This window comes from Oncorhynchus mykiss, chromosome 15 (assembly GCF_057628025.1).
Source record: "Oncorhynchus mykiss isolate SJ-2025 chromosome 15, ASM5762802v1, whole genome shotgun sequence".
Lineage (NCBI taxonomy): Eukaryota > Metazoa > Chordata > Actinopteri > Salmoniformes > Salmonidae > Oncorhynchus > Oncorhynchus mykiss.
In genome coordinates this window covers 32,628,770-32,651,957 of record NC_143036.1, presented here as the reverse complement: position 1 = coordinate 32,651,957, position 23,188 = coordinate 32,628,770, and the positions used below count along the sequence as shown (strand labels likewise).

At 42.5% G+C, this 23,188-nt stretch overlaps 1 pseudogene; it reads right to left on the bottom strand.

Annotated features, from left to right (window-relative positions):
• Positions 1-9,648: 9,648 nt before the first annotated feature.
• On the bottom strand, positions 9,649-14,625 carry LOC118938888 (DNA (cytosine-5)-methyltransferase 3C pseudogene; annotated as a pseudogene).
• Positions 14,626-23,188: the final 8,563 nt, after the last annotated feature.

Below are 23,188 nucleotides of genomic sequence, written 5' to 3'. Positions count from 1 at the left end.
TTGTCTGTCATAGTTGAAGTGTACCTATGATGAAAATTACAGGCCTCTCATCTTTTTAAGTGGGAGAACTTGCGAGTAAAATGGTCAGTGAGCTGTTCACTCACATTTGTGTTTGGTAATAGCTAGCAAGCTAGCCAATGTTAGCCAGTTAGCTTGGGTGCTTGACTGTTGTTGTTAGGACAGAACGCTCAGATCAACCCTGAAAGAGATGGTGGGGCTAAAGCTTAAGAGGGCGTGAACGATGCTGAATGGGTGTAGACAAAGAAGAGCTCTCCAGTAGTAGTACCAAAACGTTTATCAACTTTCAAAGCAGAATTACTTTCCCATTGTTCCTCAATTGCGGTGTATGCTATAGATTTGTGTCTGTAGTTTTTTCCAATGTAAAAAAACACAATTTCAAATTTTGCTACGTAAGACCGAATCAAGGTGGTCGGTCACGTATTGCTTATACAAAATTCAAACTAGCTGACTCTCATTGGTTAATGCTTTTGCTGTTGGTAGGCTCTTTTGGCTCAGAAGTTGTTTTCACTATTAAATGGGCACTACTCAAAAACAATGTTTCTTGCTTTATATTCAAGGACTTTCTTTAGCAGTGCATGCTTTTCCACGTTATATCAAAGACCATGGTCGGAACTCCTTGCTGAATGTAGAAGTGGTTCTACTTCAGTGTTTGTTAACGGTCCACTGGAATTTTCATAACACAGCATTCATTGACAATTACAGACCATCCCTGGCTCACTATCATAGGTTCTTTGTGTACTCCCATTCATGTATATGTGTGGTAGTTCAAACTCGTTTATAATTGTAATGTGTTTAGACTTAAGCACATCAAAACAGATTCTCATTTCCATATAAGGGCTGCCAAATGATATAATGGACTATTGATAATAATTTGTCTAGAAATGAATATGTCTGTAATTGTGTAATGGAACAATTAAGTCAGTTAGATACTGTACAATCGAAAATTAAGAAATTATTAACGCTACATGCTATGGATCCAATTGATTTCATTTTCTATCTGCCCAAAGCGCTAAGTTAATTTGTGTTTGTTTCCCCTCTCTAGATACTTTATGGAAAGCAGCAGTCTATTTACACTACAAAGACTTTAAACTCAACGCCTATTCAGAGAGAGACGTGGCTACGCAAACAAAGAGGAATCCTAACTTTGAACGAGACATTCTTCCTGTTGGCCCCCGTCTTGTGGTTTTCTCACTGCATAGAGGAATAGCGATGTTGGTCTAACACACTGAAGTAATATACTAGCCATATCCCTCCCATGGGAATGAAATCCTCAGCTTTGAAATCATTTTTTATTAAGACCATAATCCTATTTTGACGGCTCTCTCGGACAAAAGCGTAAAATGATAGCGAACCAGGAAATGAAAAAGTCTGCACACAGGTCCTGGTCTCAGGAAGGGGGCTAGAGTTTAGGAATGCGACACCTGTTTTTAATTAAGGAGAGGCAAATGGATACTTGTAAAAAATATATATTGATTTGCAATGCTCATTTAAATTGTCGCAAACTAATCCATAGCAAAACCTGTAACATGTTATTTTACAGCCCACATTACTTTAAATAAGAAACTGTGGTAACAATAGATACTTTCTGGTACTAAGAGCAAATAATTCAACACAATTGATAACTAGCTGGTACAAATTCCTCATAGTGACGTTTGTGTTAGAATCTCAAAGAACTCAAAGTGAAATTACCATTTTAATATTAGTTCATTTTATTTTAACAATTAATTTTAAAGTGTTCAACCAGGTTGATAGAACTGCCAGGGGAAAGAACCCTTTCCAGGAACTCTCTATTGTTTCCAAAAATCACCTTGAATAGAGAACATCGGGGTACAAGATCAACACAGTGTATTATGGTGAATTTCATTTAACTCATAAAATGTTGCCCTGCCATGATTATCAGTAAACGGCAAGATAAATGGCAAACACCTGTGTCTTGTGCTGCCAATGTGTGCTCTGGATTGTTTGGGAAAGAATGCATTGGAGCCGTCAAGCTTTCATCACACTGGGAGCGTGTGATTGATGGTCTTTGGCTGTCGAACCTGACAGAAGCACATGAGCGGCTGTGTTTACCTGCAGCAACCTGCCGCTCTCATCCCTCACGCAGCTTCTTATGTCAGCTATCAGTGCAACAATCGCAAGTAGGCAACACGGCACTTTGAACATGCAGCGTGCAACTATGTGTCAGTGTGTTTAACTGTATGTGTGTAGAGAGAGCAGAAGAGAGAAATCGTATGTGTAGGGACTGGGGAGGTTATTATATTATTCGCTCTAATTTTATTCAATAAACAAAGAGGTGAGTGTTAGATTTCCAATCTAACACTCACCTCTCCTATATTGTTAAATTTGCAGACCAAACAAAATCTGCCCACATCGACAATTGTGGCGATATGCCGTTCTCAGCCTTGAAACCAAAAGTCCGCTTATGATTACGTTGGATCATGTGTTTGCTGCCTCAAAACCATATTTTTTTTCCCAAGGAACAAAAAGTATAGCTGTCTTGTTTTCTCTCCCACCCCTTAAAATCAGCACTTCTAAATGATCCTTGGCAGGAGATTAAACTCGCAGCAGCCTTGACATAGCACTCTCCTGCCTCGCCATTCCCATGAGACGCTCCGCACAAAGTTAGTGTGGGGCCAGGGTCAGCCACTGACGTTGCCCCATTGTTGAGTCTCTCGGTGCAGGGTGAGGACAGGGACAATGGCAACTAGAGAAGACCGGCGTCGGTTGTCACACTTTAGTCTTGTGTGTATTTCTCAGCACCAGCATACCTTACGAGACTCTTTTCAATATTAGGAGAAACATCAGGGTCTTTGATTGCTTACAACTCCATGTTGGAGTAAGATATGAGGATTAAAAGGGTCCCCATTTCAACCTAATACACTCTGGTAAACTCTGTAATAGGTGTGTAAACTCTGATCGACTGCCACGGTGAAAAAAAGTAACGCTTCCTATACTTTCAAATAAATTTTGGGTGCCACAAACTGTGTTTACCCTCCAATTACACCACTGGATTTATTATAATGCAGTTGATACTAACAACTTATCCCCCCCCCGCCCCATTTCCAAGTCTTGCCATTGATTTTCAAGCCGATTCAAGTCCTCTTGGTAAGCAACTCCAGTGTATAACTGGCATTGTGTTTTAGCTTATTGTTGAATTTGTCTCCCAGTGTCTGTTGGAAAGCAGACCAGGTTTTCCTCTATAATTTTACATGTCATTAGCTCTATTCCTTTCTTTTAGCCCTAAAAAACTCCCTGGTCCTTGCAGATGTCCCGATAACATGATGAAGCTTGAAAATATGAAGACTGGTACTCAGTGATGTGACGTTATTCATTCAGGACATAAAGTTAATTTCTTTACCATTTTTTTTTTGCAGTTTAACTTTAGTGCCTTATTGGCAAACGGTGCATGTTTTGGAATATTTTTGCCATAACAAAAGGGTTGAATACTTATTGACTCATAATTCCACTTTGACATTATGGGTTATTGTGTGTAGGCCAGTGACACAAAATCTCAGTTTGTAAGGCATTTCTAAGTTATATTCTTCAAGAATCATTGAGTATGTATTATTCATTTATAAGTGCAAAAATGAATACACCAACTACGGATTGCCCCTTTAAGTATAGCAAAAGGGACTCTATGGGTTTTTTGTTTTTGAATCAGCACGAATGAGCAATAAAAGCCCCACTCGTGGTCTTCTTAAATTAAACTTGTTTTTCAGTGTAGAGCACAATACCATGGGTGAATTTAGGCACTATGGGGGATCTACACGATGGAGCTTTTGCAAGAACACATTTTTCACTGCTGTTCTCAAAAACAATGTTTCAAATCAAATGTTATTAGTCGCATGCGCTGACTACAACAGGACCTTACAGTGAAATGGTTGTTTACGAGCCCCTAACCAACAATGTAGTATAAAAAAAAAGAAGAATGTGAAATAAAAGTAACAAGTAATTAAAGAGCAGCAGTAAAATAACAATAGCGAGATAATATGCAAGGGGGTGCCGGTACAGAGTCAATGTGCGGGGGCACCAGTTAGTTGAGGTAATATGTACTGTACATATAGGTAGAGTTATTAAAAGTGACTGTGCATTGAAGATAACAACAGAGAGTAGCAGCGGTGTAAAAGGGGGGCTGCTGTTGTATCAACATGTTTGGACCATGACAGTTTATAATCCAGGGTTACTCCAGGCAGTTTAGTCACCTCAACCTGCTCGAATTCCACAATATTTATTACAATGCTTTTATTTGTAGAAATATTTAGGACTAACTTATTCCTTGCCACCCAATCTTAAACTACCTGCAGCTCTCTGTTAAGCGTTGCACTGATTTCACTTGCTGCAGTAGCTGACGTGCATAAATCAAATCAAATATGATTTATCACATGTGCCGACTACAACAGTGAAACGCTTACTTACAAGCCCTTAACCAACAATGCAGTTTAAATATATATATATATATATATATACACACAGTATTTATTTTTAAATAACAAAAATAAAAATAACAAAACATAAAAATAAGAAATAAGAAATAAAAGTAACAAATAACTTAAAGAGCAGCAAAAAAGAAACAAGAGCGAGGCTATATACAGAGGGTACCGGTACAGAGTCAATGTGTGGGGGCACAGGTTAGTCGTGGTAATTGAGGTAATATGGACATGTAGGTAAAGTTATTAAAGTGAACAGCAGCATGGAGGGGGGAGGGGGGCAATGCAAATGCAAATTCTGGGTAGCCATTTGATTAGATGTTCAGGAGTCTTATGGCTTGGGGGAAGAAGCTGTTTAGAAGCCTCTTGGACCTAGGATAGATAGGGAGCTTGTCCATAGGCTATACCACAGTTGTCTTCCTTACTTCCAAGCATCTATACAAGTTGGATCATCTTTGGATGCCAACAGCAGTGGCACTATTGGAAGACAGCTTGGACTGTAGCCTACTCTTTTCCCACAATCCATCAAACACATTTGTTGTCATCATAGTAGTGGTCTCTTACTTGTGGCCAGACTTGTACAGGTGGAACAACCTTAAACTTGTCTTTTTCAATGCTGATTTGAATGTCATAGAGAAAACAAACTTTAAAAGTAATCCTAAAGTAACAATCTGTTTTTTCAAAAGTATCTGTAATCTGATTATAATATTTTTAGAAGGTAATGTAATGGATTACAGTTACAGTTTTTTGTCATCCGTTACATGTATGCATCCATGTGAGGTCTAGGGGTTAGTGAGTCTATATAACACAACACAACATCTAAGGTAAACGGAGACAGTTGTCATAACTGCAGGCAACAGAGATTTTGGAGTGTTTTGCCCTTTTAACTATGGAGCATGTTGCCATCTGTCAGCTGTCAGTGAAACTGAGCAAGAGTGAAACTGAAACTAACATCAATGGTTAAGTTTAGTCATTAATTACAACTGATTTAAGGTTAGGGTTAAAACAGGAAAAAAATTCATTAAAAACAAGTGCTGGGATTGAATTACTTTCGATGTTCGGAGCCCATGGTTTTAGCTCATCCTCACCCCCATCCCTAAATCCTTAGCTAGAAAACCTGTAACAATAAAGGAGAAGTTATATTTTTTACAATCAAATCTTGCAAAAGTCTCAACAAAATGGAACATAACATTGTAGATCAAGTTCAGAACGACACAATTTCATGTGTACAACATCTAAATACCTGCATCACTATACTAAAACAAGTGAAATTGAAAAAAAGGTGTTCTTCTATAACATGCCAAAAATAGAGATTTGTTACAAAAAAGGAAAATTCTCCTTTAAAATCTAGATAGGTCTAAGAGTTATAATGCAATAATGAGCTCACAGAAGAACGTGGTGGTGTACAGAGTGAGGGAGGCGTCATGTGAAAGTATACCTGTCCTGTTTGTCATGGAATACAGCCTGAGTAAATCTTTGTTGGTTCTTTTGAGTACTGCAACACTGTTTATCACAAATAAGTCAATTTGTGGAAGATTTTCCTGGGTAAGCTCTAGTATTAGATTCCTAACCTTAACCACTCACTAGCATGCCTACATTTTACATGTTTCTATTACTGTATGTGCAAGACGCACTTACTGTATATATGTTAAATACCCACACATATAATGTGTGCAAAAGTATGCTGCTGATGGAATCACATAACAAATCATGTGAGACAGCGTTGTTTTATAAGAAGTTTACAAGCAGACCTTCAAATAAATCAAGTGTCCCCTAAAAATCTTGGCCGGGGACACTCACAAGTAATCAACCAATGTACTGTATACAAATTCCATGTTTCAAAAGGTACAGACACAAACCCTGTCTGCCTGAGACCAGCAAGAAGAGCGTGTGCCCAGTGGAGCGCAGCCTGGTGAAGGACGGTCTGGCGATTAAGTGTTCTAAGAGAACTTTCCTGCGATAAAATACTTTTCTCCGTTGGATAAAGAGAATACATGGATACATCCAAACTCATATACGAACACACACCTCAGGGGCTTTCTGCAGCTCGTATCATTCTAGCCAATGATTAGGAAGTGTTCTGTTGTTGAAGGCTAAATGGAGGATATAGACTGATAAGGTCCATATCACCTTGAGAGAAGACTGAACACGTTGCAACTTTGATGATGATGATGACAAACTCTAAATTGGCTAACTTCTCAGTACTTGAGTTTGAGTTTGAGTTTATTTTTTATTTTTACTGGGACAGTGCACATTAATCAACGTTTCAGTAAAAGTGCCGGTTTTAGCCTGCCGGCTAATTTTCAACCGCAGTCCCTGGGCAGGTTATTAAAAACAATTACAATATAGACAATAGCAGCATAGAACAAGCAAGACATAGCATACAGACAGAGCAACATAGGACAAGCAAGACGTAGTATACAGACAGAGCAACATAAAACAAAAAGCAGAAAGACAAAATTCATAAAAGCAACAAAGTGTTTCCACACCTCACAAGCTACAGACAACAGACAACATGGAAAGCGGCAACACACAGCTAGGGACCATGTTCACAAATCTGATTGACCTTTAGCCATGTCTTCAAGCATTTTGTGAAAGTGTGATATGTGGTGCAGTTATGTGTGTCTGATGGCAGTGTATTCCAGACATGGGAAGCTCTCACAGAGAATGCAGATTTACTAAAGGTGCTTAGTAATGACATTAAGTAATATTTTGTAATACTTTACATTCCTCAATTGCATGAACTGATAAGTTATGCAACACAACACAAAGCCAACAGTTTTTATACTCATAAGTATATTCTGTTGGAAAATTCATGGTTGTCCTTGTGCAAGTATCACTGTGGGTAGTTAATAGAGATGCAACTGTATTTGAGGTTGATTGAGTGACTTGACAAGTCCATGGTTTTGTTTATTAATTTGTGTAGCATGTACAGCATTCTGAAGGCCTTGTGCTCGGAACTGTTGTTTTACCTAAAAACCTATCTGGTATTGGTACCTAACCAATTCAATTAAGTTAAAGCTGGAATCCGTAATGGTGAAAGTGCCACGTTCATTTACTTCAAAACACAGATTTTTTTTCCTCTGACATCATTGCAAGCACAAAAGAACAGCAGAGTGTTTACTGTGATTATTTTTTTACCACGATGATGGATGCCCCTCAGTTTCATCAACAAAACAAAAACAATAACAAGCGTACTGGGGTGAACGGTGGCATTGTTTCCCCTTATGCATATTTCAGCTTCAACAGTTGACATTTCAAGTTATTGACCAAAGTGAGTGTTGTCTGTACATTTGATGTCTTATATTCACTGTTTATTCTTAGTCATTTGATATGTTGTTTGGACTTTATATCCTTTAGCTTTGTTTAACATGTTAATCACTGCATAGTTGGGGTGGCTGGTAGACTAGTGGTTAGAGCATTGGACTAGTAACCTGAAAGGTTGCAAGATTGAATCCCAGAGCTGATAAGGTAAAAAATGTCATTCTGCCTCTGAACAAGGCAGTTAACCGACTGATCCTAGGCTGTCATTGAAAATAAAATTTTGTTCTTAACTGACTTGCCTAGTTAAATAAAGGTAAAACATGAATAGTGCAAATCAATTGTAGAACCCAGATCAAGAATACAAAACATTAAGAACTAGAGTCTGCAAAGCTGTCATCAAGCCAACAGTGGCGATGAGTAATCTCAAATATATTTTGATTAGTTTAACACTTTTTTTTGTTTACTACATACTTTACTATATGCGTTATTTCATAGTTTTGATGTCTTCACTATTATTCTACAATGTAGAAAATACCAAAAAATAAAGAAAAACCCTGGAATGAGTAGGTATGTCCAAACTTTTGACCGGTACAGCAGGTAAAATTTGAGTATCATGTAGTAGCCTAAACCTATCGATGTTGCATTGAGCTGGGTGGAAAGAAATTGTCCTCCCTAATCTTAAACGGCACCGACAGATTCTATGACTTTGTGGCTGTACCAACTAGTGACCACTCTGCAGAGCTGCTTCCAGTACATGAGTCATCTCAATAAATGCCAACCTGCTCCACATGCACACCAGAGTTGTTGTTTTTTTCTTCTTTGGGCCCCATTCAGGCTTGAGATAAATTGACAACATGGACTTAAGTAAAATGTTAACTTAAGTCCATTTTAAGTCTACTTATCCTAAGTCTGAATCGGGCCCTTTGTGCACACAAAGGGCTCGAGAACAATAAGGTGAAACATCCTTTTTGGGGACCCATTTTGGCTCGTGATTGCTAGCCCCCCCAAAAAACTTCTGTTATATCACTTTAATAGCCCAACCTTTTTTTGTTGTTGCTTCCACCACAGAGCTGCCCTGATATCTGTCATTAATAAGTTCTGTCATCGATAACCAAGTTTGACATTTAAAACACTGATTGCATTTAGAATGCACTGCATGTCCTATTATATGACAAAAGAGGAAAAGTTACAGGTTTTTCTTGCTTGTTACATGGACAGTATTGCATTTTGACATGTCAGGTTTCAATCATTCAGCATAAATATGCTGTTAGACTCTACCGGAACTGACCGGCAAAATATGTGCATGCGTAATCATACTTGTTCGAGTTTATCTGTTTATTTGTTCAAATGTGAAATGATGCCTGTCCAATATAAGAGAATGGAAGTTAATCCTTTCGAGTAGCTAATTGGTTGAAACCATATTAATCTGGGACATGCCTCGCATATGAGCAGAGCACTCCCAAAATGTTCTCCCAAAATGTGTCAGGAAATTAATCGGGAGGCTGTAGAGTACTCAGGAAAGTGCTTACACTTTGCAGGCTGTAACAAAAAGTTTCCGCCCTGAGTCTATTCAGATTCCCTGTGATTGGAGAAATGTTCATCGGGACCCCGCAGACAGGGTATAAATAGTATAGTCTGGTCAGTGGCCATCCATTTTTTGGGGCTTGACGACCGAAGTTATAACTGAAGTCCTTGCTGTTCTGTGCCTGTTCATACAGTATATCACAAAAGTGAGTACACCCCTCACATTTTTGTAAATATTTGAGTATATATTTTCATGTGACAACACTGAAGTAGTGAGTGTACAGCTTGTATAACAGTGTAAATTTGCTGTCCCCTCAAAATAACTCAACACACAGCCATTAATGTCTAAACCGCTGGCCACAAAAGTGAGTACACCCCTAAGTACACCCCTCCCCCATCTCTGAGGCTGTTGCTAAACTTCTTGGTGACTGGGAAGGGAAGGGGGAAAGCTGTTTGTAGGATAAATAGAAGCAAAGAGGTGGTGAAACACAGGACTTCCCTGGAGATTCATGTTCTTCACGTCCGTATAGTGTTTTGGTAAATGTAAAATCTTATCTAATTCTGTAATCCACAAATTGTCATCCAAGCCTTTCTCTGAGACAAGGAGCTCTGCTTGACTGAGTTTTGGTTTGTGTTGACAGTCCGAACATTGGCGAATTTAGCTACTCTTCTAATCCCTATGCAATCCTGAAGGTTGCAATCCTTTGTGATGGGCCTATTGATCTAAAGGATGTTCCCCCAGAAGTAGCATGCTCTGTTGGCTCACTTTCACTGCATCCACAACAACTGGGTTACACTCTAAGAAGCGGCAGAAGTCGGCCTTAACATGGTTCTTCGTGAACTCTGTGTTCTCAAAGAGCCAGAAGAACAGCCGCAGGTCCTCCTCCTTGGGCTTCATGATGTGCAGCAGCCGATAGTACAAAACAAACAGCTGTCCCGTCCCTTCAAACAATCCCTTCCGCAATGGATTCACAATGGACAGGTCATTGTTTGGGCTCCCACCAATGAGCAGATCAAACCTACACCATTTCTGCATGTGTGCTTTGGTGATCAGTCGCATGTCTGCCACATTAATAATTTTACCGTCATGGTTGATCATGGAGACTGCGATGGACTGCTCACAAATCTCTGAGGCCATGTATTTCTCTACCTTGAAACACAGCTAAATAATTAGTAGGAATCAATTTTGCTGTCATTATGTCTTCAAATTTACTTTAAACAGATGGCAATTTTGCCATCGCAGGCAAAGTTTGTCAAAAATGCCTACCAATGCTAGCTAAAATCTGGCATATATACAGTGCCTTGCGAAAGTATTCGGCCCCCTTGAACTTTGCGACCTTTTGCCACATTTCAGGCTTCAAACATAAAGATATAAAACTGTATTTTTTTTGTGAAGAATCAACAACAAGTGGGACACAATCATGAAGTGGAACGACATTTATTGGATATTTCAAACTTTTTTAACAAATCAAAAACTGAAAAATTGGGCGTGCAAAATTATTCAGCCCCTTTACTTTCAGTGCAGATAACTCTCTCCAGAAGTTCAGTGAGGATCTCTGAATGATCCAATGTTGACCTAAATGACTAATGATGATAAATGCAATCCACCTGTGTGTAATCAAGTCTCCGTATAAATGCACCTGCACTGTGATAGTCTCAGAGGTCCGTTAAAAGCGCAGAGAGCATCATGAAGAACAAGGAACACACCAGGCAGGTCCGAGATACTGTTGTGAAGAAGTTTAAAGCCGGATTTGGATACAAAAAGATTTCCCAAGCTTTAAACACCCCAAGGAGCACTGTGCAAGCGATAATATTGAAATGGAAGGAGTATCAGACCACTGCAAATCTACCAAGACCTGGCCGTCCCTCTAAACTTTCAGCTCATACAAGGAGAAGACTGATCAGAGATGCAGCCAAGAGGCCCATGATCACTCTGGATGAACTGCAGAGATCTACAGCTGAGGTGGGAGACTCTGTCCATAGGACAACAATCAGTCGTATATTGCACAAATCTGGCCTTTATGGAAGAGTGGCAAGAAGAAAGCCATTTCTTAAAGATATCCATAAAAAGTGTTGTTTAAAGTTTGCCACAAGCCACCTGGGAGACACACCAAACATGTGGAAGAAGGTGCTCTGGTCAGATGAAACCAAAATTGAACTTTTTGGCAACAATGCAAAACGTTATGTTTGGCGTAAAAGCAACACAGCTGAACACACCATCCCCACTGTCAAACATGGTGGTGGCAGCATCATGGTTTGGGCCTGCTTTTCTTCAGCAGGGACAGGGAAGATGGTTAAAATTGATGGGAAGATGGATGGAGCCAAATACAGGACCATTCTGGAAGAAAACCTGATGGAGTCTGCTAAAGACCTGAGACTGGGACGAAGATTTGTCTTCCAACAAGACAATGATCCAAAACATAAAGCAAAATCTACAATGGAATGGTTCAAAAATAAACATATCCAGGTGTTAGAATGGCCAAGTCAAAGTCCAGACCTGAATCCAATCGAGAATCTGTGGAAAGAACTGAAAACTGCTGTTCACAAATGCTCTCCATCCAACCTCACTAAGCTCGAGCTGTTTTGCAAGGAGGAATGGGAAAAAATTTCAGTCTCTCGATGTGCAAAACTGATAGAGCCATACCCCAAGCGACTTACAGCTGTAATCGCAGCAAAAGGTGGCGCTACAAAGTATTAACTTAAGGGGGCTGAATAATTTTGCACGCCCAATTTTTCAGGTTTTGATTTGTTAAAAAAGTTTGAAATATCCAATAAATGTCGTTCCACTTCATGATTGTGTCCCACTTGCTGTTGATTCTTCACAAAAAAATACAGTTTTATATCTTTGTTTGAAGCCTGAAATGTGGCAAAAGGTCGCAAAGTTCAAGGGGGCCGAATACTTTCGCAAGGCACTGTATATGTGCTGATTTCAAAGCTGATTTCCACCTAAACTTTATTCATTCACTTAATCAGTCTCTCTCTCACGTCTCTCCTAAAGATTATCTATTGCCTCAGCAAAATTGACTCTGGGCTGCCTCCCTCTTGCCTCGTGAATGATGTCATTACTGGCTGAAGAGAGAGCACAGACTTTTATAAACTAAGCTACTTCAAGGCAAATGTTGTTGTACTTCAAGGCAAATTCAGTACAATAAATGTCCCAAATGGAAGGGAAATACATTGTTTGTCATCTGTAGCCCCATGAAGTCACCTAAAACAAGCTCAATAACTAAATGAATGCACACACTACTATTGAATATGCATTCACCTCTATTTTCAAGCCAATATAATGCACTTTAGATTACATTTTCATCAGCGCCAATTGAAAATATATTGAATGGATCAATCAAGGTACTGAAAGCGCATACAGTGGGCAACATCATCAACATTCCACCCACAAGCCTCTCAAAAACCTTTGATTTGGAAGCGAGAGGCACCTTTTCGTAAATTGGAAGACATACATTCCTAGCATGTGAGAGACATTATTTGCTGGCCTCATAAATGCTAGCCAGCTAACTAATATTTAGAAGAAAATAAATGTGTTATGTTAGTTATATGAATGGTTATATTAACCCGTTTGCATGCCAATAGCTTTGCTAGCTAGCTTGCTGGCTGGGTGCAGTAATTTTCTGGTTAGTGACATAAATTGTGTTGCCAAACTTTTCCTTGCTTACTGGCATTTGAATATAGTATAGGAATAGGCCATATGGACACAGTAGTAGTAGTCAAGATGTAGATTTCTTATTACATTTTTATTATAGCCTTATTTTACCAGGTAAGATGCACTGAAGTGTTCAGAGTTCTATGATCAGAATAAAATAACTGTATTAACTGTCAGTTCACTAGGTGAAGGGGTGCGGTTGTCCGAAGGATGATGAAGAGCGGGTGCTCTTGGTGGAGGGGCGTGATCGTCCGTAAGAATATGAAGAGTGGAAGTTCTTGTTAGAAGTGCGTGGTTGTCCGTAGGACGATGAAGAGCAGGCGCTTTGGTGGAGTGGTGTAGTTTATGAAAAGCGTGGTGCTCTTGGTGGAGGACATGGTTGTTAGTAGGACAACAAATAGTGGGTGCTCATTGGTGGAGGGATGTGATTGTCTGAAGTTCTGAAGGAGAGGGCTGCTCTTGATGTTGGATTGGCACAGTGATTCAGGTCATGGTGGAGTGACAGGATCAGGTGGAGAATGGGACTCTGGGTGTTTGGTGAAGGAGTCCTATTTGAGGCAACTGATTGTACAGTGCAGACCCCAAAAAGTCAGGACTTGTGGGTTTGATCAGATGTAGCTGTGGTAAGCCTGGCAGGACAAGCGGCCTGGGAGATTATCTGAGTGATCAGGCAGCTATTGGTGGATTTGGTGAGGGTGTCGTGAAGATGAAGATGGAACCATTGGCAGTAGGTTACATGACCAGTTTCTGTGATGATGAGGGGCTGCATTTTGTGATAGCTGGAGGTTGATGAGGGAGTTAGAGGTTCGTAGAGGCTGATGAAGGATGGGAGGCGATACAGAAAGACTGGGTGGATTTGGCGAGCTGCTCTTGATTCATTTGAAGGTGAAGATAAGGGAGTCTTGAGATTGGATGATGTTGTCAAAGATGCCAGGGTAGAATCGAATGAGTTGGAAGTTGTGATAATTCAGTATCATTTGAAGTTTGGTAGGAAGCGATTCTGTAGAGATAGAGAACCAGCATTAGCAAGGAAACTCCCTGGAAGGAAGAAACTTTTAAGTAACTAGACTCAATGAGGGTGATGCCAGATAGCTTGCCTTGACAAGAAAAACTCCTTTTAAAGAACTAAATGTGACAGGGGAGAACGTGGAGTCAGTATTACCATGGAAAACTCCCTAGAAGGGAGAAACCTTGTGAGGAACTATATGCGGCGGGGAGAACCTAGAGTCAGTATGACCAAGGAAAACTACCTGGAAGGAAGAAAGCTTGTGAGGAACAGGACTTGAAGGAGGAATTCTGGAGAGACAGCATGACAAGTAAAAACTCGCTGTAAGGAAGAAACCTTGAGACACACTTTGATTGACCGGGGAACCCATTCTTCTTCAGCTGGTGAGTTTGAACACATAGACCATATAGGCTAGATGGTTCCTTGAAGGTGACTTGAGTTGTATTTCGTTGGGTGGAGTAAGGTGGCATGGAGTATTTTGATCAATAACGTGGATGTTCAGTATGTAGAACATTTAGGTTGCTTGTGAACCAGGCAAAGGCGTAAGATTGCTGGGAAACTGGTACAGTAGACCGGTGCACATGTGGTGGAGGTAGGTAGGGATCCGGGAGGTATTGTTGCTGAAGATCAAAAATCTGTACCCCAAAAATCCGTACTGTCGGTATGAGGCCGTCCGAAGGCTGAGGGATGGTGGTGGTGGAATGGAGAGACACGTCGTCGCTCATTTTATGTGAACTGGGTCAACAGGGTTCAGTGAATAATGAGGAAGAGGTTGGGAGGTGGACGAGACTGTGTCGAAGGCGGGTCGAAGTCTGATGAGGCCGGGTCGAAGGCTGTAACGAAGACTCACGTGGCCAGGTCAAAGGCTCTTGCGGCTGAGTCCTGGACGATCTGTCGGTGGAGCACAGGTGATGGGGGTGAAGAGGGATGGAATTGTGGCCTGCGGGCTTTAGGACAAGATGCCTGTTACCACCACGCCAGCAAGTGGGACAGTGGCTGAAGAGGCAGCACGACCGGATCTCGGGGCCAGCAGAGGGAGCACCGCCAGAAGACTGTGTCGAGGAGGGAGACAGGGGATATGGGAAGAGTATTTGTGTTCAGATAAAAAGAGGGAGAGAGTGGCCTTCCGGCAGGGGGAAATAGAGGGCTTTGGAGCAGAGAGCAGCAATCCATAGCTGTGATGAGGCAGGAGATGGACGGGGGGGCTGCTGTTGTACCCATTATATTAGAAAGAAGATTGATAGATGGGATAATTGGGGGAGGGACTATTTGTTCGTGGTCGGTCTGCAGGCACAGGGATGAGAACATGGACAACAGAGAAGATAACATGGAGAGGGAGCAGGGATGGGGAAAACATAGACACAAATGTGTTGTCGGCGAGCTCCTGGCCAGCAGGGGGAGCAGGAAGTGGCAGGACATGAACCTACATCAATGGGCCAGTAGCGGGAGCTGGGGGAGCAGGCGCTCTGCCATCTTGAGATCGGTAAGTAATGTCACAGCGAATGGGATTATGGGGGCGTAACGTCATCCTCGGCAGTCTGGTGTTTGTTGCTGGTGGGTGGTGGACGTGCTAGTGGGGCCCTCTCTGCCAGGGGACCTGGTGTAGAATGAAAAAAGTATGACTTTGGGATCTCCCCGGTGAAAAGGGATTGCTTATGGCTTGGCCTTGTTGTCGCTGTAGGCAGCCACTTGGGAGTGGCGAGATGGGCTAGCAGAGATAGCTGGTGCCCTATGGCTGGTGCGACACAAATCAGGCAAGACCAGAGATGTGCAGCATTGGTGAGAAGATCTAATGGAGTAGGCTGGGCATCCAGGGAATAAAATGAACACCCGCCACCCAACAAATGTAGGTCGATGTAGGTATTGGTGGGTAAGAACATCAATTACATTCACATATGCAAATAAAAATTGTCAAAAGTCAAGTAAGAAAATTCTGCAGTAGCTGTTTTCAAAGTATTTCTGCTGTTTTGTTTCATAGCTGGAAATTGCACAAAGAAACACAAATCTTACATCTCACCTCGTGCAGCCTCACTGCTTGGCAAAGTGAAGTGCTAATAGATACAGTTGAAGTCGGATGTTTACATACACTTTAAAGTGTATGTCATTAAAAACTCGTTTTTCAACCACTCCACACATTTCTTGTTACCAAACTATAGTTTTGGCAAGTCGGTTAGGACATTTATTTGTGCATTACACGAGTACTTTTTCCAACAACTGTTTACAGACAGATTATTTCACTTATAATTCACTGTATCACAATTCCAGTGGCTCAGAAGTTGGAGGTGCCACAACTGCAAAGCACCCCCAAAACATGATGCTGCCACCCCCGTGCTTCACAGTTGGGATGGTGTTCTTCGGCTTGCAAGCCTCCCCCTTTTTCCTCCAAACATAACGATGGTCATTCTGGCCAAACAGTTCTATTTTTGTTTCATCAGACCAGAGGACATTTCTCCAAAAAGTATGATCTTTGTCCCCATGTGCAGTTGTGATCCATAGTCTGGCTTTTTTAGGGCGGTTTTGGAGCAGTGGCTTCTTCCTTGCTGAGCAGCCTTTCAAGTTATGTCGATACAGGACTCGTTTCACTGTGGATATAGATACTTTTGTACCCGTTTCCTCCAGCATCTTCACAAGGTCCTTTGCTGTTGTTCTGGGACTGATTTAGACTTTTCGCACCAAAATACGTTCATCTCTAGGAGACAGAACGTGTCTCCTTCCTGAGCGGTATGACGGCTGCGTGGTCCCATGGTGTTTATACTTGCGTACTATTGTTTGTACAGATGAACGTGGCACTATTAGGTGTTTGGATTTGCTCCCAATGTTCCCAATGATGAACCAGACTTATGGTGGTCTACATTGTTTTTTCTGTGATGTAATTTGGTCAGGAGTGCGTTTCATACTCTGTGGAAGAAGGGGCGGTTCCATGACGCCGACGTAATGCCTAGGCTCACGGGTGTGTGGCTACTGACTATTTACAACTTTATAACTAAACATGTATCTTGTTTAGAAGGCCAACATGACATTACATCTTCTCACAAATAGTTTCATATATTTTACACAACATTCAGGTAGAAAACTAATAACTGAGAAATGTACACTTCCAAAGATACCGTTATTCTGTGCTACCGTCCTTCCTGATGTCACAAAATGAAACAGCTTCGACAGGATTGTTCTTTAAATCACCACGGACCGTTCCCACATTCACAAAAAAATAAATATTGTTTAATTCTCCAATTTTGGGGATAAGGAGTTTTGACAAGAGAAGCTCTTTGTTCTCTCTCCCTCAATACTGCATGTCCAAAGCGGGAGAGGGTCCCTTCCAGGAATTTATGACCTGTCGTTAAGTCATAAAACTGTGGAGCGAGAGAGAGAGAGAGAGGGGTGGGCACCTATGATACTCCCCCAAGGACAGATATGACAGTCCCCCCCTGGTGGTGGAATCTTGTGATTATACTGCAAGTTGCCAACCAACATAAACATTTCCACGGTGATGTCCAGGTTGTGGATCATCGTTGCGGTCCCCCTCTGGTAGTTGACTTTGGTCAGCTCTCTGAAAGCGGAGCAGTCAACCACAAGTATGGGCAGTGGATGTCCAGTTGGTGATCACCGTTGCGGTCCCCCTCTGGTGGTTTACCTTGGTAGGTTTTCTGGAAGCTGCAAAGTACCACAGGAATGGCCAGGGGATGTCCTGGTTGGGGTCGCCTTTCCGGACCCGTTGTCTGGTCGTCCAGACTGGAAGATATGGGCAGTAACTTAGGCAGATGTTAACAACGCACACACAATCACAAAATATATAATAAAATGTATTCCCAAATGAGCGGTGTTGTGGCACTAAGTGATGGTTGTATGCAGACTTTGTTTATGGCTGTATCATTTCCTAAGTGTCAAAGGAACTGAAACGAAAAAGAATGAAAGCAGAAACAAAATATATACAGTATTGCAAGACATCAAGGAGGAGGGAAGTTGATAATTCACAGAGACTGCTGGCTCGAAATCATGAAAATAATGGTCAATCAGGTTTGCTGATGGAATGTGTCGAGATATCGTAATATCTCCTTGGATCGGATTCTGCACCAAGAGGTTTCGAAACGTCTTTTTCCCAAGGGGTGCTTTCGACAGATACCCCTCATGGGTATCTGACTGCGTTGCAGCTAGCATTAGGAGAAGACAGTGTGGTCAGTGGAGAAGGCACTGTGACCTGTGACCATACATGGTTTGTTTTCCAATCTGTCAGTGGGAGTTACTGATCCATCAAGTGATACGTCCTGGAAGAGTAGTTTCAGCATGACTCTGAATGTGAGAGACGAAGTAGTCTGAGTGAAACCTCGAAGTGTAGTGTTGCACCGTTCCACTTTTAACCAACGTTTAGTTTGCTTCAAAGCCCTTTTGAGATCATTGAACAATGTCTGAGAGATGAGCTATATTGTCGTGCCCAAATCAATTAGCGCATGACAAGTTAAGCAGTCCACCAGGACTGTTTCCATATATGGCCGTTTAGAGTTACGTTTAGTGGACATTTTCCCCGCAAAGTGGAGTGGTCGTTTGCAATGACGTGATGTGCCATTTCTGTTCAAGGTGAAGGTAGATCGACTTTTCAGATTTTTGGTGGGCTTGGCTTTAGTGAAGCTTTTGACTTTTCTCTTCGCAACCTTTGTATTAGAGTCTATAGGCAAAGTCTGTGGGCTTGTTTCTTGATCGAGCGGGCCCTGAAAAGGCTCTCGAGTGAAAGTGGGAGAAATTCAATTTTTTTTTTTCGGTTATTGGATTTGTGGTTTTGTGGTAGAAACCGTTGTTGTACGTCATCTCTCAATGCTCCAATACCTGATAATGCAACCTCTAACTGGAGTGAGTGCTCCTGGTCAAAACTTCAAAACTGAGTGGTCAGGGCTCTTAGATTTGCGAGCTTTTGATGCCTCAGAAGCTGTGCTTGCAAGCTCTCTGAGTTGTAAGATAGGCAAGCCAACGTAGGCTGTAGGGCCCAAGTAGGTAGTGAAGGTGGGATACATGTGCGACAGAAACATTTGTTTGAATGACAACTACTCTTCCATTCCTGTTTCATTGAGTAGGCCAAAGTAAGCTGAACGAAGCCTATGATGGTAAGCTTGTGGGTGTTCATTCTGAGCTTGTTTGACATTGTTAGCCAGTGAGCTATCGTGTTTGCGAGTCACAGAACCACTGAATTCTAATTTCAAAGCTATGGCAAGTTTAGCATAGTCGTTAAGCAAGCGTTGCTATTGTGAACGAATGAACCTCGTCACGTCTATTTGATGTTCATAAACCCTGTCAGAAGCCGTAGCGTTCGGGTAGCCACCCAATGCATCCTCCATGTCAGCTAGGAACGTCTCAGTATCGTTTGGCTGACCTGGAACGGGGTCCAAGGTAGGGAAATTCTTGACAAGTTTGTCAAGGTGTTCCGTGCCAAGCGGGCGGAGAGGGTTGGCCAAGAGAAGAAGCCAAGCTTTGGCTTTGTTGGGCGAAGAGGTGCCATATTACTCAGTGCCAAATGGCCAAGAGGAGAAGACTGAGGGACACATGAGGGAGGCAAACTCTGAAACCTTCTATCTTCTTCACTCCTTTGAGTACTGGGCTTCGGTTGCTTGGTTGGGTGGTCACACTGTAGCGCGTGAGCGTTCTGGAATTCCACCAGATTTGACCTAAGGGTGGTATTCTGCTGCATTGCAGAGTCCACTTGAGTGCTTAGAGTACTGATTTTGGACATGTGAGTGTTGCACTTGATCCTTTCGGTCTCAAACTTATCGGTCATGGTTTGCAGCTAGAGGTCTTGAGTACGGAGTGAGAGATTCAGTGATGAGGTTTCCTCCTCTTGCTTAGAAATCACTATTTCCATCTTCGTCACCTGAGCTCTCTCTTCATTCATTTGGTCAGCGACTTCAATGAGTTCTGCTGATTTGCTATCCAACTTAGTCATTGTGTTCATTAACTGAAAGTCTTTAGTCTACAGCATTTGGAGTAGAACCTTGTTACTTTGAGTACAAAACTGCATTCATGTCATCAAAATGCGCGCTTATGTTTGTAGATAACTCGTCAGATTTATCTAGTTTGGGGTGGACATTGTTATATTTAGTTTTGGCTAAGATGATTTTGTTCCTGTAGAAGACTATTTGTTGAGTTTGTGCTCGTTCGTCGTCATAAGTTTTTTCAATTACATTTAATTGTCCAGTTTTTTGCTTCACTGAAACATGGCTCACTGGAGAGACGCTATCCGAAGCGGTGCAGCCAACGGGTTTCTCCACACATCGCGCAGACAGAAACAAACATCTTTCTGGTAAGAAGAGGGGCGGGGGCGTATGCCTCATGGCCAACGTGACATGGTGCGATGAAAGAAACATACAGGAACTCAAATCCTTCTGTTCACCTGATTTAGAATTCCTCACAATCAAATGTAGACCGCATTATCTACCAAGAGAATTCTCTTCGATTATAATCACAGCCGTATATATCCCCCCCCAAGCAGACACATCGATGGCTCTGAACAAACTTTATTTAACTCTCTGCAAACTGGAAACAATTTATCCGGAGGCTGCATTCATTGTAGCTGGGGATTTTAACAAGGCTAATCTGAAAACAAGACTCCCCAAATTTTATCAGCATATCGATTGCGCAACCAGGGGAGGAAAGACCTTGGACCATTGTTACTCTAACTTCCGCGACGCATATAAGGCCCTGCCCCGCCCCCCTTTCGGAAAAGCTGACCACGACTCCATTTTGTTGATCCCTGCCTACAGACAGAAACTAAAACAAGAGGCTCCCACGCTGAGGTCTGTCCAACGCTGGTCCGACCAAGCTGACTCCACACTCCAAGACTGCTTCCATCACGTGGACTGGGAGATGTTTCGTATTGCGTCAGATAACAACATTGACGAATACGCTGATTCGGTGTGCGAGTTCATTAGAACGTGCGTTGAAGATGTCGTTCCCATAGCAACGATTAAAACATTCCCTAACCAGAAACCGTGGATTGATGGCAGCATTCGTGTGAAACTGAAAGCGCGAACCACTGCTTTTAATCAGGGCAAGGTGTCTGGTAACATGACCGAATACAAACAGTGCAGCTATTCCCTCCGCAAGGCTATCAAACAAGCTAAGCGACAGTACAGAGACAAAGTAGAATCTCAATTCAACGGCTCAGACACAAGAGGCATGTGGCAGGGTCTACAGTCAATCACGGACTACAGGAAGAAATCCAGCCCAGTCACGGACCAGGATGTCTTGCTCCCAGGCAGACTAAATAACTTTTTTGCCTGCTTTGAGGACAATACAGTGCCACTGACACGGCCTGCAACGAAAACATGCGGTCTCTCCTTCACTGCAGCCGAGGTGAGTAAGACATTTAAACGTGTTAACCCTCGCAAGGCTGCAGGCCCAGATGGCATCCCCAGCCGCGCCCTCAGAGCATGCGCAGACCAGCTGGCCGGTGTGTTTACGGACATATTCAATCAATCCCTATACCAGTCTGCTGTTCCCACATGCTTCAAGAGGGCCACCATTGTTCCTGTTCCCAAGAAAGCTAAGGTAACTGAGCTAAATGACTACCGCCCCGTAGCACTCACATCCGTCATCATGAAGTGCTTTGAGAGACTAGTCAAGGACCATATCACCTCCACCCTACCTGACACCCTAGACCCACTCCAATTTGCTTACCGCCCAAATAGGTCCACAGACGATGCAATCTCAACCACACTGCACACTGCCCTAACCCATCTGGACAAGAGGAATACCTATGTGAGAATGCTGTTCATCGACTACAGCTCGGCATTCAACACCATAGTACCCTCCAAGCTCGTCATCAAGCTCGAGACCCTGGGTCTCGACCCCGCCCTGTGCAACTGGGTACTGGACTTCCTGACGGGCCGCCCCCAGGTGGTGACGGTAGGTAACAACATCTCCACCCCTCTGATCCTCAACACTGGGGCCCCACAAGGGTGCGTTCTGAGCCCTCTCCTGTACTCCCTGTTCACCCACGACTGGGTGGCCACGCACGCCTCCAACTCAATCATCAAGTTTGCGGACGACACAACAGTGGTAGGCTTGATTACCAACAACGATGAGACGGCCTACAGGGAGGAGGTGAGGGCCCTCGGAGTGTGGTGTCAGGAAAACAACCTCACACTCAACGTCAACATAACTAAGGAGATGATTGTGGACTTCAGGAAACAGCAGAGGGAACACCCCCCTATCCACATCGATGGAACAGTAGTGGAGAGGGTAGCAAGTTTTAAGTTCCTCGGCATACACATCACAGACAAACTGAATTGGTCCACTCACACAGACAGTATCGTGAAGAAGGCGCAGCAGCGCCTCTTCAACCTCAGGAGGCTGAAGAAATTCGGCTTGTCACCAAAAGCACTCACAAACTTCTACAGATGCACAATCGAGAGCATCCTGGCGGGCTGTATCACCGCCTGGTATGGCAACTGCACCGCCCTCAACCGTAAGGCTCTCCAGAGGGTAGTGAGGTCTGCACAACGCATCACCGGGGGTAAACTACCTGCCCTCCAGGACACCTACACCACCCGATGTCACAGGAAGGCCATAAAGATCATCAAGGACATCAACCACCCGAGCCACTGCCTGTTCACCCCGCTATCATCCAGAAGGCGAGGTCAGTACAGGTGCATCAAAGCTGGGACCGAGAGACTGAAAAACAGCTTCTATCTCAAGGCCATCAGACTGTTAAACAGCCACCACTAACACTGAGTGGCTGCTGCCAACACACTGACACTGACTCAACTCCAGCCACTTTAATAATGGGAATTGATGGGAAATGATGTAAATATATCACTAGCCACTTTAAACAATGCTACCTTATATAAATGTTACTTACCCTACATTATTCATCTCATATGCATACGTATATACTGTACTCTATATCATCGACGGTATCCTTATGTAATACATGTATCACTAGCCACTTTATACTATACTATGCCACTTTGTTTACATACTCATCTCATTTGTACATACTGTACCCGATACCATCTACTGTATCTTGCCTATGCTGCTCTGTACCATCACTCATTCATATATCCTTATGTACATATTCTTTATCCCCTTACACTGTGTACAAGACAGTAGTTTTGGAATTGTTAGTTAGATTACTTGTTATTACTGCATTGTCGGAACTAGAAGCACAAGCATTTCGCTACACTCGCATTAACATCTGCTAACCATGTGTATGTGACAAATAAAATTTGATTTGATTTGATTTTCAAATGCAGTTCCATAGCTATCAGAATATTCTCCTTTTCTGCTTTTGTCATTAATTTCCCG